At 37.7% G+C, this 16,049-nt stretch overlaps 1 protein-coding gene across 1 annotated transcript in view; it reads right to left on the reverse strand.

Moving 5' to 3' along the window:
* The window catches only part of BRINP3 (BMP/retinoic acid inducible neural specific 3), a 332,877-nt gene that overhangs the window by 150,708 nt on the left and 166,120 nt on the right, over positions 1 to 16,049 (reverse strand). The gene's annotated exons all lie outside the window — the stretch shown is intronic.

Consider the following 16,049-nt stretch of genomic DNA (forward strand, 5'->3'; position numbering starts at 1 on the left):
ACACACACAAAGTTGGATTGGAGGGAAGAGCACCAGCGAGGAGACCACAGGAGGAGGCAGGAAGTCAGTCAAAGAGCCATACTGGAGCATACACACTTTCCCCCAGCCCCGGAAGGATCCAGCCCAGCTTCACTGATTACAAGTTTGAAAAGGAAATGTGGCTCTGCCTGCAATCAAACTACATCCAGGGAGAGCACAAGCAAGCCAGCGTCCTTCCCTCCAGCCTTTGTCCAAAACCCCACACCAGGAGGATGAAGTTTGAATTGCTTCCCCTCCCTCCGACCACACATACCTTTTCCAGCTGTTTCAGAGAGGATTTCAACTCTGCTCTTGCCTCGGGTCCTCTGAAAAAGCCCCGCCCAAATGAGTGCCCTCTACTATGAGGCAGGAGAACTGCATGCCTCACCTACGTCAGGATTTTTTGGGCTTTTAACCCTTGTTTAACTCTGCTTGAGTGATCATAAAACGCCTAAAGTCAGACTAGATGAGGCATGCAGTTCTCCTGCCTCATAGTAGAGGGTGCTTTTTTAGAGGCTTTTTAAAACAGTTAAGTAGAGTCATCCATGGTGAGGCAGCAACTAGCTCAGCCTGATCTCAGCTCTCGCCTTTTTCCTTTTACATTTTTTTTCTTTTTATGATGACAGTGGTGAGGCTGTGCCTCCCCTGCCTCACCTGACTGCACGTCACTGGTATCAGTTCAGATATAAGCATTTGTGCTTCCTGAGGTGGAACACTCTTTAACTGTTCCATAAAGCTGTGTAGACTTCTGGCAAACAAGAAAATAGAATTGTATCATTTATCAAAGAAGATTATCTAATTTAGCCAATTAGGAGGTCATTTGGTGATTGTTCATATCTAATATAAGCTGATATTAATATTGATCTTGTGTTGTGCAGCTCACTTTCAGGGGTGAAACACCAGAATATTTATCCTTCAGTCTCTAGAATGAATCTACTTGTAAAAATGTTTTTTGCATCTGTCTTTACACAAAGGGAAAAAAACAGTTCAACCTATCAAAACAGCAACACAAAAATCAGATTAGGAACACCAGTTGAAATAGGGAAGAAAATGGTAAGTGAGCACCTGTCTACCCCAGACGAGTTCAAATCACCAGGACCGGATGGATTAAACCCCAGGGTTCTGAAGGAACTGGCAGATAAGATCTCAGAACCACTGAACTATATCTTTCAGAGATCCCGGAGCACCAGGAAACTTCCAGAGGACTGGAAAAGAGCTGATGTGGTTCCCATCTTCAAAAAAGGGGAAAAAACAGATCTAGGAAACTACAGACCTATCAGCCTGACCTCAATACCAGGGAAGATTCTGGAAAAGATAATCAAGCAACAAATAAATGAGCACCTAGAAGTAAAAAAAGTAATAACCAAAAGCCAACATGGATTTGTCAAAAACAGATCATGCCAGACTAATCTTATTGCATTTTTTGACAAACTGTCAAAATTAGTAGACCAGAGGAATATTGTGGATATAATTTACTTGGACTTCAGTAAGGCATTTGATAAAGTAGACCATAACCTACTACTAGATAAAGTAGAAAAATGTGGGTTAGACAGCATCACCACCAGAGGGATTTGTAACTGGCTGACCAACCGCACTCAACGTGTAGTCCTCAATGGAACTGCATCTACATGGAGGGAAGTATGCAGTGGAGTACCCCAAGGCTCTGTTTTAGGCCCAGTACTCTTCAATATCTTCATCAATGATTTGGATGAAGTGATAAATGGGGAACTCATCAAATTTGCAGATGACACCAAGCTGGCAGGAATAGCCAACACTCCAGAAGATAGGATTAATATACAGACGGATCTTGACAAACCTGAACATTGGGCACTATTTAACAAAATGAAATTCAATGGTGAAAAAAAGTAAGGTTCTACATTTAGTCAAGAAAAACAAAATGCACAGGTACAATATATGTAGTACCTTGCTCAATAGTAGTAACTGTGAGGGGAATCTTGGAATCCTAGTGGACAACCATTTAAATATGAGCCAGCAGTGTGCAGCAGCTGCCAAAAAACCCAACACAGTTTTAGGCTGCATAAATGGAGGGATAGATTCAAGATCACATGAAGTGTTAATACCACTTTATAGTGCCTTGGTCACACTTAAAATATGCATTCAGTTTTGGTTGCCACGATGTAAAAAAGATGTGGAGACTCTAGAAAGAGTGCAGAGAAGAGTAACAAAGATGATTAGGGGACTGGAGACTAAAACATATGAAGAACGGTTGCAGGAACTGGGTATGTCTAGTTTAATGAAAAGAAGGACTAGGGGAGAAATGATAGCAGTGTTCCAATATCTCAAGGGTTGCCACAAAGAAGAGGAAGTCAAACTATTTTCCAAAGTTCCTGAAGATAGAACAAGAAGCAATGGGTGGAAACTAATCAAGGAGAGAAGCAACTTAGAACCGAGGAGAAATTTCCTGATGGTTACAATAATTAATCAGTGGAAAAACTTGCCTCCAGAAGTTGAGAATGCTCCGACACTGGAAATCTTTAAGAATATGTTGGATAGCCATTTGTCTGAGGTGGTGTAGGATTTCCTGCCTAGGCAGGGAGTTGGACTAGAAGACTTCCAAGGTTCCTTCCAACTCTGCTATTGTAAAATACACCTGCTTGTCTCCCAGAGGAGAGCAGGATACTAGACAAAATTTCAGACTATTGTAAAAACATCCAAACATTGTAAGCACACACATTCATCCAGGTGAATGTATTCAATTTATAAGTATCTAGGCAGCAGGTTTAGCATAGTTTGCTCCAGTATGTAAGATAGCACAAAGCATGGAAGCCTAAATGTATTCTGTTTGCATTGCTATTATTTGTTTTGCCTTAGTAACAGTGCCAGCAGGTGACTGTCCTAAAGATGTTACTTAAGGTACAACATTCACCTTACATCCATCAATTTCTCCTTACAATATAGGCATAGAGTGGAAGCAAACTTTGAACACTAGAGTGGCTCATTGAATCATCTGAAAGAGGTTATATAGTCCTGGCCTACCACTTTCTATAATGATTTTGGTGCTATTACTGCTTAGAGCAGATAAACCAGCACCTCTATATGTGTCTTTCCTAGAGTTCTTGATGCCATATTGTTTGTGATGCTGGCTTTAGAAATTGAAAGAGGCACTCATCCTTCGTACAAGATGTACAAAACATGTGGCCTATCATTTTCTTTGCCAATTTTGACATTTCTGGATAAAGCCTGTTTGTAGCAATCCTTATATGAAAATTAGTTTTCATATAGCTTACTGTAATTTTCTTTTTTTATATAGCCAAAATCCTGTCTTTTTCTCTAATCACTCTAGCTCTATATAAAGGAAAGTACTTTTTTTTAATCAGAAGAAAGCCATTTAGAGAAACATTAAAATTGGATCCCACAGAAACATTAATTGCAAGGGATTAGTTGATTCTGAGTCAGGGAAAGAATAGGGCATTATTAATAATAACTTCACTAATTCAAAACAGCATATCTACAGAAATAGAACAGTCCCTATCCTCAGGATGAGTTAAGTAATTGAAAGAAGAATAGGACTGATATGAGAATTGCAGACATACAGTATGTTCTGCTGCAAATTAACTGTAATCCAGTTTATGTCAATTGAGAATTGCACACATTATTATAGAGCCTCAAAAAGAGATGTAAATTATCTACCTATCTAAAATTAGACCTATAATTATTGGTTGATTGGGGGGGGGGGATAACAGAAAAGAATTGGGTCGTCTATCTGTCTAACTTTTTATCCAACTGCACACTTTTTCTCTAGGCAAGGAACTTGTGTTCTGCTTTCCTTTTTACAGAAGTAGAGAAGAAAAAAGCAAGCTACCAGTTTTTGGGCTTTGTGTTCATCTTGGAAGTTTGGAATTATAAAAGCCCTAGATCACCATGCATGCATGCAGTACTTCCTGTTTTAACAACTGTAAGTTCATGATGCAACTGTAATTTTATCACTACCACATCTGCTTTCTTCACTTTCCAAGCAAAAATAATTTGCTGTCATTATTTTTCTAAAATACTAGAAGGGTTCTCTATCTTCCATGAAGCAGCCAATTTAGCTTCTACTGTTTTTCTATTATTTCTAAATTTAGCTCTTACTGTATTTCTATAGCTTCTATGGTATTTCTATTATCATGCTCCATTGCACTTATGGCATTTATAGTATTCCCTGGACACTTTAAGACAGAGACCAGGCTTTCTTTGATATCCAAAAGTATTCATTACATCAGCAGGATATTTTTCCCCCCAGAATTTCCTATTACTATATTATTTTTCTTGAATTTAGATCAGTTCCAAAATGATCAAGTCAAGCCAACAGCCTTATTTTGGTCAATGACTAGCCTAATGTCTAGCACAGAATGAATTAGAAGATGGTTAAAAATGAAATTAATAAAACAAAGGAATAAAAGAGGTAAACTAAGCACTGCTACCATTGTTGAAACTTTCTCTATGGGAACACAAAGAGTACCAATACAGTATGGCACCTCGATACTTGTGTTAATTCATTCTGGGAGGTGTGATAGGTTCTTAAAAGGATGAGCTGCAAACAAATCAAGTGACTTATCATGTAACCCTTTGATTCTATCTGCCTCTTTTCCCAGCATGGGTGACTTTCTGTCTGCCTTCTGTGGCTGTCCTCCTCCTTTTTCAGTAGCCTTCCTAGAATGGCTGACTTCTGTCCATTCCCCACAGCCATTCCCCTTTTCCTATAGCAGTGCACTGAATATTAAACAAAGGCCAAGTACTGGGACAACATTTTAATGTTCAAAATATGTCAAAAACCAAATTTGATGAGTTTTGAAGCAGTCGAGTACTGAGGTATCACTCTACTAAGACTTTAGTGAAAACATGATAATAAGTACAGCTAGGACCAGATAAATAGAAGAGTTAAGTGTTATTAATAAATTTGAAACAGGTTTAATCAATTCAACCTCTTACTAGTAAGTTTCAGTCAATTCTTGATAGCTATAAAACAAAGGTTGGTAGTATTATAAGAGATCCTGATGAATATCTGGCTGAAAACAAGTGGCAAAAACTTAAGTCCAGTTCCAAACTGCTTGTAGTCCTTGGTTTAAAGCCATTTGTTTGGTGGCCATTCGAAGTTTCAACAATAGTGAAAAAATTGTCTTATGAACATTTTTCACACTAACAACAGTTGCACATCCCCATGATCGTGTGATCAAAATTCAGATGCTTGGCAACTGGCATTATTTATGATTGTTGGAGTGTCCTAGAGAGATTTGATCATCTGGGAAGTCAGATTCCTTAAAATCATGTTTTTAACTTAATAACTGCGCTGATTCACTTAACAACTGTAGCAAAAAAAGACAAAAATAGGAAAAACAATTTTCTTGCTTACAAATAGAAAAATTAGTCGCATTTGTGGTTGTAAATCAAGAACCAACTTTATGAGGGTTGAATGAAAAGTATTGTCTCACGTCTGCATCTTTAGTTTATTTTCATGAATGAAACTGGAAAATAATTCTTGACATGAGGTCTTTAGTATGCATTCTCCCTCTAAGTACTACCACTCATTGCATACTTCTGCCAATGATAGACAGACTTCTAAAGACTTCACAAAAGGACTCCACATTTTGCCTTTTCAACCAGCCTTTTCCATCTCTTCATGTGAGTCAAAATGATGTCTATGAAAGTCAATTTTGGGGAAAATATAGAAATCACATGGTGCTACATCTGGACACTATGTTGGATGGGATAAAGCAGCGAGATTCAAATTGCCTCTTGAATGGCTCATGATATCTGAGGCTTAACATTATCATGTTTCTTCCTGTTTCCCAACTCTGCTTCACCATTGTTTAAAGGTGCTGCAGTGTAGCACTCTAAGTTGACAGCGGTCTCAGGTTTAAAGAAATCTATGAGACTTTGCATCTGAATCCTAAACATAATGTTTTCCTGCTAAAGCCTATGTTTATTTATTTTTTCACAAATGAAGGGTTTGTAATAACATTGATTGGACAAATGATGCATTTCTCTTTAATGATGATGAGAGCAAGTTTTGTCACCTATCATGATTCCCGAGAAGAAATTGCCCACCATTATTTTCATAGTATAACAGCAATTGCTGGCAAATTTTGACTCCTGAAAGTTTCATCTGCACCGTGACCATGCAAGAAACCCATCTTGCACAAATCTGATAGTGAAGACCATCAATAATGTGACCCATACTTTCCAGGGAAAGCCAAGCATACCAACTATTTCATTTTGAGTGATCCCCTGGTTATCCTTAACAAGTTCACCAATCTGTCCTCAAAAAAAATATTAATATTAAAGTGACCCCAAAGCACCACTTTGCAATTCCAGAATTGCAAACAAACCTAATTATCGTTAAGAAAGATATTCCAGATATATAATGTGTGATACATTTTATATTCATAAAATGCTTTTCTTTATCTTCTGAAAACTGAGAAATATCCTCTGCTAGGTGTTCGAATGTTCTCTTATGACCCTTTCAAGGTTTTATAAATACTATGAAGGAAAAGCCACAAAAATCCAGTAATTATATATTCAGATAAATTTTCATGTGACTTGGGACACATTCATTCATTATTCTCTAAATAAGATCCCAATAGTAAATAAATGTGATTCTAACAGTAAAATTATGAGTAAATTGCTTCATACAACCTCATTATACATCACATTTTCCAATGAGTATTGCTACAGCCTGAGCTCTGAGGGAAGGCATGGAAACCTATTGCTGAACAACTGCTTTATTTTAAGAACTAACAGCGAACCAAGAAACAAATTAACCTGACAGCTCTTATATAGCCTAGCTGTCAAAACAGTTAACCAATGGGAAACCTGGAATCTTCCCACCAGACTGCAGTTGCATCTGGACCAATCAGTGCTTGCCAATTATGTGATTGACGTTCCTGGCCATAGTCACGGTGACATAACACTCCTTCCCCCCGGATTGTGCAGACATAGTCCTTAAGATAGGCAGGCTTCTGGCGCGTTCTCTCTGAGCGTCTTAGTTCTGGGTTGGCTGCTGGGAAAGGAGGCTGCACTGACTCCACCTCTGCTGCTGTTGCTGGTTGAGGCCCTCCAGAGACTCTGCCCTCACTGGACTATGGGAAACAACAGGTATGTCATCCGATGAGAACTAGGCGGGTGTATAAGTGAGGTTGGTCTCAGATGGACTGAAGTCCGGCCGGCAGGCGGCAGAGATACGCAGGTTTGGAAGGGGCTCCCCGCTATGCACAGCGGGCTGAGATAATAGATTGGGCTGCATGTTGTGGTGCCGCAGCTGGTTCACGTGGCAGTGCCACTGCTATACGTCATGTAACTGGACCCTATAAAAACACGGGCCAGTTACTTGAACAATATGTCCCTCAACCCACTTCGGGTCTGCTATAAAACTTCGTGCAAATACTCTATCCCCTAGGCCAAAAGTACTGGTATGTCCCAGCGGCTCTGGAGGGGAGTCTGCGTGATAGGTAGGATGCAACTGGTCCAGTAATGTTGGAGACAGCGGCCCATTAAAAGGTCCGTGGGAGTTTTCCCTGATGTTGGGCAAGGTGTGATGTGTTGGGCCAGTAAGTATTGATTCATTTTCTGCTCCCACTATCCTGGTCGCCTTGCGCTGTAGAGCCTCCTTAGCAGATTGGACAGCCCATTCTGCCTGCCCATTGCTAGAAGGGTGATAGGGAGTGACCAATGTATGTCTAATACCCAGACTGGACAGGAAGGTTTGGAAAACAGAAGATGTCAATTGCGGCCCGTTATCAGACACTATGATGTCCAGTAAGCCATGTGTGGTGAAAAGGCGCCACAATTATTTTATGGTGGCCTCTGATGTGGTAGTATGCATGGTATATATTTCTACCCACTTTGAAAAAGTATCTACCACTATCAGAAAATTGTGGCCGTTCACTGGGCCAGCAAAATTCAAATGCAGACGGGCCCATGGTCCCTTTGGCAATTCCTGTGCCCACCTCCATTCTACATGGAGTCCCCTCAATCAGTACACTGACAAACAGCTTCTTGTGGCTGGCACTCCTCACAACTGCGGTATTGACAGTGTCCACGTTGTCCTCCTCGTGGTCTATGGCATGGCAGTCATCTTTGGTCTGGAATGGATGCCTCTCCTTAGGTCGGTAGTCAGGGCGACCGGCCGGCTTGTCTTGACTTGGAAGGGCAGCGTGGCAAACAGAAGCAAGATGTTCAGTTTTGCCACACTGATGGCAGACAGCTGACTTGAAGCGACAATTCAATCGCAAATGGTTGCCTCTGCAGCTAAGGCAGGCCCTCTGAGGAGATTTTGCAGGCAGCTTCCACTGGCGGTTTGCAGTCAAATTTAAATGGCTGACATCTTCAGCTGCCCCCTCTTCGTCCTCATCTTCAGCCATCTGAGGATTGACCATGGCTGCAGCTGAGGGCTCATTGTGTGCGGCTTGAAATCTTTGAATTTTAGCCACAGATAGGTCTGACTGTTCAGCTGATCTTGCCTCATCTAGAGCAATGGTCAAAGTTAAATCAGACCTTGCCAACAACCGGCGCTGAAGCCGCAGATCTTCAACGCCACAAATTAGCTGCTCTAATAAGGCTTCTTCTAAATCAGAGAAATCACAGTAAAGTGCTGCTCTTCTCAGAGAAACCATAAACTAGTTTATGGATTCAGTTTCTTTCTGCTTACACAATCGGAAAGAATATCTCCTGGTGAAACATGAGGGAGCAGGAGCGTAGTGTGTCTTCAATTTGGCCAATAAAGTGTCCCATGGCACAGCATAGACAGAAGCTGGAGCGGCTAGAGCCCAGGCCATGGAAAATATTTCTGGGCCACATACACTTAGGAAATATCCCCTCTTCCTTTTGGCAGATATTTCAGCCAAATCATGAGCTAAAAGGAAACATTCAAATTATAGCATGAATGTTTCCCAAGATTCTTTCTCCGGGGTGAAAGCCTCAAATGGAGGCAAAGCCTCAAATGGAGGCAAAGAGATTAGCTTTGCCATTGCTTCCTAATTACAAGGTAGTTCTGAGGATTCACTAAAAGTTTCCCTCAGGATCCCATCCTCGTCGCCAGTGAACCAAGAAACAATTTAACCTGACAGCTCTTATATAGCCTAGCTGTCAAAACAGTTAACCAGTGGGAAGCCTGGAATCTTCCCGCCAGACTGCAGTTGGGTCTGGACCAATCAGTGCTTGCCAATTACATGATTGACATTCCCGGCTGTAGTCATAGCAACATAACAAGTATTATAATAGGTTTATATATTACATAGAAAGCCAAAATATACCTGACTTGAGGTGACTGATTATTTGCATAGCTTCATTTTTTTTTATTTTGGAGGAGACTATAAAGCTAATCTTAAATTATCCTACATGACTTTATACTCTAAGAGCTCCTGCCCCAGGTCAACATTTTAAATGAAGTTTTCCATCTTCATGGATTTACCTGTCTAACTGATTTTAAATAAGCACAGGGGTTTCATTCATCACTTTTCTCAACTCAACAGTATGGATTATAAGGGAGTATGTAGAGTATATAGAAATTCCTGCTCTCTTCATAAGGTTCTTTATGATTTTTAACTGACTTCTTTAAATAGCAGGATGATGGAAGATAACATTTTTAGTGCAATGCACCATATGGATAGAAGTACTTTTATAATAGACTTACATCATGATTTATAGAATAGTAGTATTATTTATATCTATCTATCTATCTATCTATCTATCTATCTATCTATCTATCTATCTATCTATCTATCTATCATCTATCTATCTATCTATCATCTATCTATCTATCATCTATCTATCTATCTATCTATCTATCTATCTATCTATCTATCTATCTATCTATCTATCTATCATCACAATTTCCACATTTAGAATAGATAGGACAGACTCTATATAAACTGGTTCAGATTAATTTCTTTCCAAAAAGGTTTTGTATCTTCCATCTTCTTCTCTCCTCCTTTATATCCAATCAATATAATGGTTATCAGCATATTGCTTTTTTATTTATTTATTCATTCAGATTTAGAAGGCTGCCCAATTCCCAAAATATTCTGGGTAGTTTACATAGTTAAAGAAAATGAATTATAACTAAAATGTGAACTTGGACAAGACCATACATGGTATTGTAAGAAATCCCACCAGGAACTCAACAAGCATCCTAACTGGGATTTATGGAACCCTTGTAGGAGCCATGCAAATTATCAAGGGGGATGCTGTTTCAGAGGTCAGGTACCACAATAGAGAACCAACGTCTTCAATTGTATCTGGAAGCAAAATGCAACAATGCATCTTCCAGGGAACTACTGACATGTCATACCGAGGTGTATTTATTGGATTCATTTTTGAATCATATGTAGGTGGTCTTTAAGGTAACCCCAGTAGAGTACACGTGGAGCACAGTGACCATCTTGAGTGACCATCTGAGGGGGTGTTCATTTTAAGAATGGGTACAATTGGAGCACAAGTTACATCTGTGCAAAGGCCCTCCTGGTCACAACTGTCACCTGCTCTTTAACAACATTTATGAGCTCAGAAGAACCTCCAAGGAGAACCCCCATTGTGGAAAGTACTTTCAAAATCTCTGGACGAATTCAGCTTTTAAACTAAGCTGAATTCCAATTCCACAATACCTGTGCCAATTTGGATTTCAGTAGCTAGTCCAGATTCTTTACATCAGTGAGTATCTGGAAATAAATCCATATGTAGAAAGAACTAAGGATGAGTACAATGGCAGGAGGCACAGCATGTGGCATGTTGACAAAACTCCTGATATCAACCATGGATTATGGTATCATTGACCATTGACTGTGAATGAGAAGAACATGCTTGTTAAATAATAGAGTAACTCTTTTTTCCGTTGTAGGAGCCTAGAATTAAATACTTTAAGGAGCCTTTTCCGTTGCAGGAGCCTAGAATTAAATACTTTAAATATTGCTATTTTTTTGTTATAAAATGAAACAACACTTAGTTAAACATATAAACGCATCTTGGTAAATAAAAAGAGATGGTTATTGTAATATTTCACACTTGCATTGTGATATGCTACAATGGAAAGGGAAAACTAAGACTACTGAGAATCTTCTATGGTTGGTAAGTACCATAGGTAGAATTGATAAATATTACAATTTCACATTTGTTGAAATTCTGTTGACTAGATATACTGCTAAGGATTTTGTCAATCTTTATGGCATCATGTATCATGTGGTGATCCTAATGCATATTTACTTGAATGTTTGCACTGTTAATTTCGGACATCTCCGGACATACTAGATCTGGTCCCCCGGTCTGAACCCTGCTTATATTTAACAACTTTAAGCAGGAATCACTTGAGTTGGAATTAATCAATCAGATCTACTCATGTCAGCATTTCCAATAAATTCTGCTAAGTGGATCAAATTATGTCATCCCCTGAGGACATCCATGCCCAGAGTGCAAAAGAGTCTCCATATGCAACTGGGAATACAGTGGCTTTCGTGTACGCAAAAAGCCTATTATCAGGTCTTTCTTATGCAGAAGCCAACTTATATAAATTCATTCATGTGAAATTACCTCAGGAAGGATCCAGTGTGTGTGTGTGTGTGTGTGTGTGTGTGTGTGTTTGTCCGTCCGTATCCATATCCATAGGGCTGATTTAATTTGGCAGACACCGATGGGACTGAACAATATATACATTTGAAATTAAAATCTGATTCCATTACTCTTAAAGAGCCATGGTGCACAGTAGTTAGAATGCAGTACCACAGGCTACTTCTGCTGACTACTGACAGCTGACTGGCAGTTCGAATCTCACCAGCTCAAGGTTGACTCAGCCTTCCACCCTTCCAAGGTCAGTAAAATGAGGACCCAGATTCTTTGGGGCAATATACTGACTCTGTAAACCACTTTAAAGAATGCTGTAAAGCACTGTGAAGTGGTATTTAAATCTAAGTGCTATTGCTTATTGCTATTGGTATTTCATTCCATTAATTTATGCTTGACCATTTATAATTTTAAAATGTTTTGTAACAATAATAGTGGCCTTCTCAAAGAACTATTACAAAATTTGTGTGTGTGCATGTGTGTGTGCACATGTGTGTGGGAACTGGCATATTTTCAATATCTAGATATTATTAGATATGAGTGTAAAAGTTATGTGCTGTTTTAAAAAGACAAATATACTGTATAACTTGCAGATGTGACAATCTATGAATGTTGCTTTTTAGTGGCAATATGGGATTAGGTGACTGAAATAATTTTAAATCATCATTAATGTTTTTTGAATAATTAATTTAATTAATAAAAATTTCTTTCTTAAATTATATTTTAGCTCAACCTCACATTTACCAAAACAACCCTAAAAATCACTGATAATCAAAAGTATAATATAACGTTTACCTGGTAGATTTCAAGAGGTAAGGACCAAAAATATATTGTATAAGTAGGATGTAAATATTCATATTTCACCTTTTTATAATAATCAATTTGGTTTTACATTATGTGTGTTTGTGTGTGTGTGTGTGTGTGTGTGTAAAGCAGTGTGTAAGCGTAATAATTAATTCTAATGATTACTGGTAAATTAATATACTTATATTCGAATTAAGGATATTATTAAATGAAAATATGGCTTCCTGTTAAAATCAAACAAGTTGATACAATAAAATTCCAGTTAATTTGTAAAACATTTGATATAATTGGTTTTTATCTACTCAGTTTGAAATGCTGGAACATTCAAGGAAACATTGCATATATAAAAGTCTACCTTTGAGATTTTAACTTTTGAAGAGTTCTTTAAATATTATTCTTTGAGTGACATGTTAAGTAAAATAAAATTACAATGTCTTCTTAAATATGTTCTTTATTTAGAAAGAACATCTAATACTTCAAAGCCTCTGCAGTAAATCTGTGACTTGAATGAAATAGGAGTCAGTTGAAAAAAATATGTAGGAAGACAAAAATTATTATACAATGGCAGAAAATGCAATCCTTTCTCACACCCCCCGCCCCAACCAAAAAACCCAAATATTTTCCTCCACTTTTGACTCCCTCTGAATGTAGCATACAAAATCAAGAGATATGAGAATTGATTAGTGTAAAAAGATCTGAGAGATCTTAGAGTTTGTTTTTCTAGGAAGTCCTAGAGTTGCTCCAAATAAATCCATAATTGTTACCATTAAAAATGAAGAATGAAGAAATCAGTAAAGATTACAATAATAAATCACAGAAACCAGCATCTAGGAATGATCAGGAAAAACACAAATAAATATATCATAGTCAGAAGTTTGATAGTGGCAGCTTGAATTAATATTTCTGATCAACCATGACCTTGGTTGAGATACTTTCAATATTCATCTTGTTTTAAAAATGGCATTGATCAAATGAAGGAAACACTTAACACTGATTTATTTTTCCCGAAAGACAATGAGTGAACAACTAATATAGGAAAGAATTGGGGGAAATAATTTCAAATTTAATAGTCCATTTCCATTTTTTTAAACCTCACAGATATGCTTTATGTTTAGAAACGTTTTCAGGAATATGGATGAATTGGGAAACAGACACTGAATAAGCAAGTAATGATCAGTCACAGTAAACTGAGAATTGACATTTTGGAATGTCAATTCTCACTTTCAGACAAGCATAAATAATATTACTGACTACAACTCAGTATATCTTGTTATACTTTATTATTTGAAGCTAAAATATTTATTTTAGTCCCTTTTTGGGAGAGGGGGCGGTTTAGAAATCCAAAGAAATAAATAAAATAAATAAATTTATGCCTATTCTTTTGTAACAGTCATTGCTTTAAATACTATATTAAAATACATATGCAGATATAAAATAATTGTGACTCATAAAAAGTCCCACAGTGTTATATGCAGTCAATGGCCAATATCTAAGCTTTGACATGAATAGAATTTGACATGATTACACCTGACCCTTCAGAAGCAAAAGATTTGTACAGATGATTAGCTGCCCTAATGGACCTCCTTGGAATGCAACTGTTATATTAGGATTCTAGGTAGAAACTAAAATTCAAAGTTGGACTGGAATGTCAATTCCAGAGAATTCCAGAGAATTCTAGACATATTTTTTTTAAACAAACAAACAAACTGAATTTCAATGAGTGGTTAGTTCTTTAATAATAATAATTTATTAAATTTGTATACCATCAGTGACTCAATGGTTACTCTTAGGTAAGCTCCCCATTAGGAGAGCGAGTGTGCAGAGAAGCGTAATGAGAGTGGTGTGGAAGAACACGCACAAACCAGCATACAGGGACACCGAATAGTAAAAGTAATAGTATTTTACTAATGTGGAAAATAGAGGTATTCAGAGTTCAATTTACACACGGTTCAGTCAGTCAGTTAATCTATGTTCTCAGTTAAGGAGTGATCCATCGAACACAGTCCAGTATCATATAATCAGTTCAGCACACAAAGTCGATAACAGTAGCAAAACTCACAGTAACTCACGATACAGTATCCACCGATCAGCATCTAACAAACAGAGAGCTAAGAGTCATTCTGGCTCCATCTTATGGCTGCTTGAGGTAACAGCAACCAATCCCATTACAGCAGTACTTAAAGAAACAGTACTACTCTCATGGCTTATTTATTGCTGACCCAACTGTTAGCTTACATTCCTAACAGTTACTGTAATTATATAACACTGCTTATATTCAATATGTAATAAGCTTGAGTATCTCTAATCTTTCATTTATCCTTGGTTTATCAATACAAATGAATGACACCACAGCAACACATAGTTAAGTGCATACCAAAAATGGCACACACCACAGCTGAAAGATAATTCTTCAAGTAAAGCACCACTGCAAGGTCATAATAAATTGATGATTTTTTGTTAATGGAATAGTTTTATGACAGCACATTTATATTGAAAGGAAGCAAAACGTTTTGTTAAAAAATCACTATTCCATGTTTGCCAACTAATTAAAATCACTATGCTACTTTCATTAACTCCAATGTTTCTCGGATGAAAATGGGCATACAAAACTATATATTTATTGTTGGAAGAAGGTGTAAACTGTAATTGTGATCTGCAGTCACCTCAAGTGACTAATGCAACATAGTTTTCATTAAATTGCTTTTATTTTACTTTAATTAATTTGTTAAATTTCTAAATATTTATCTATATACTGCTTGGCTCGAGTCTATCATAAAGATGTTTATCCAATTTCTTCCTTGTATTAAGCATCTTTAATTACTGTTCTTTCATTCAGACCCAGTTTCAGTGTGTTAAAGGAACATAAGCATTTTTGGCAGCTAATTATGTATTTATTCAAACAGATATGTACAGTTTCCTGTTTTAAAAGTTTCAAACGAATCATAAAAATGATAAAACTCACATAGACATTGAATTGTATTATGTGTTTCTCTCCTTTTGTTTTATTGTGAATGAATAAGTTGCATATGCTGCAATGTGAGTCATGTAATCAAGAGGTAGGAATAGAAGACTAGAGAAGTCAGTAACATCCTGAATGTTGCCCAGTTGCTTCTCCTCGAAAATACACTGGAAGATAACAGAATGATGCAGTTGGAAGGGACCTTAGCTTGGATGTTTTCCAACTCCCTGCTCATGCAGGACACCTTAGTCATTTGTGACAAATGACTACCTAGTCTCTTCTTAAAAACCTCCAATGATGGAGCACTCACAATTTCTGAAGACAAGCTGTTCCACTAGTTAATTGTTCTCACCATTAGGAAGTTTCTTTTTAATTCAAGATTGCTTCTCTCCTTGATTAGTTTCCATCCATTGTTTCTTGCCCTGCTTTCAGGTGCTTTGGAAAACAAGTTGGTCCCCTAATTCTTTGTGGCAGTCCCCCAAATATTGGAACACTGCTATCATGTCACCTCATAGTTCCTCTTTCCACTAGACTAGACGCACCCAATTCCTACAACCATTCTTCATATGATTTAGCCTCCAGTCCCCTAGTCATCTTTGTTGATCTTTCCTGCACACTTTCCAAAGTCTCAACCTCTTTTTTATAATATGGTGACAAAAACTGGATGCAGTGTTGTAAGTCTGGTCTTACTAAGGTGTTATAAAATGGCACTAGTACT

The sequence above is a fragment of the Natrix helvetica genome (genome assembly GCF_964273705.1).
Source record: "Natrix helvetica genome assembly, chromosome: 3".
NCBI lineage: Eukaryota > Metazoa > Chordata > Lepidosauria > Squamata > Natricidae > Natrix > Natrix helvetica.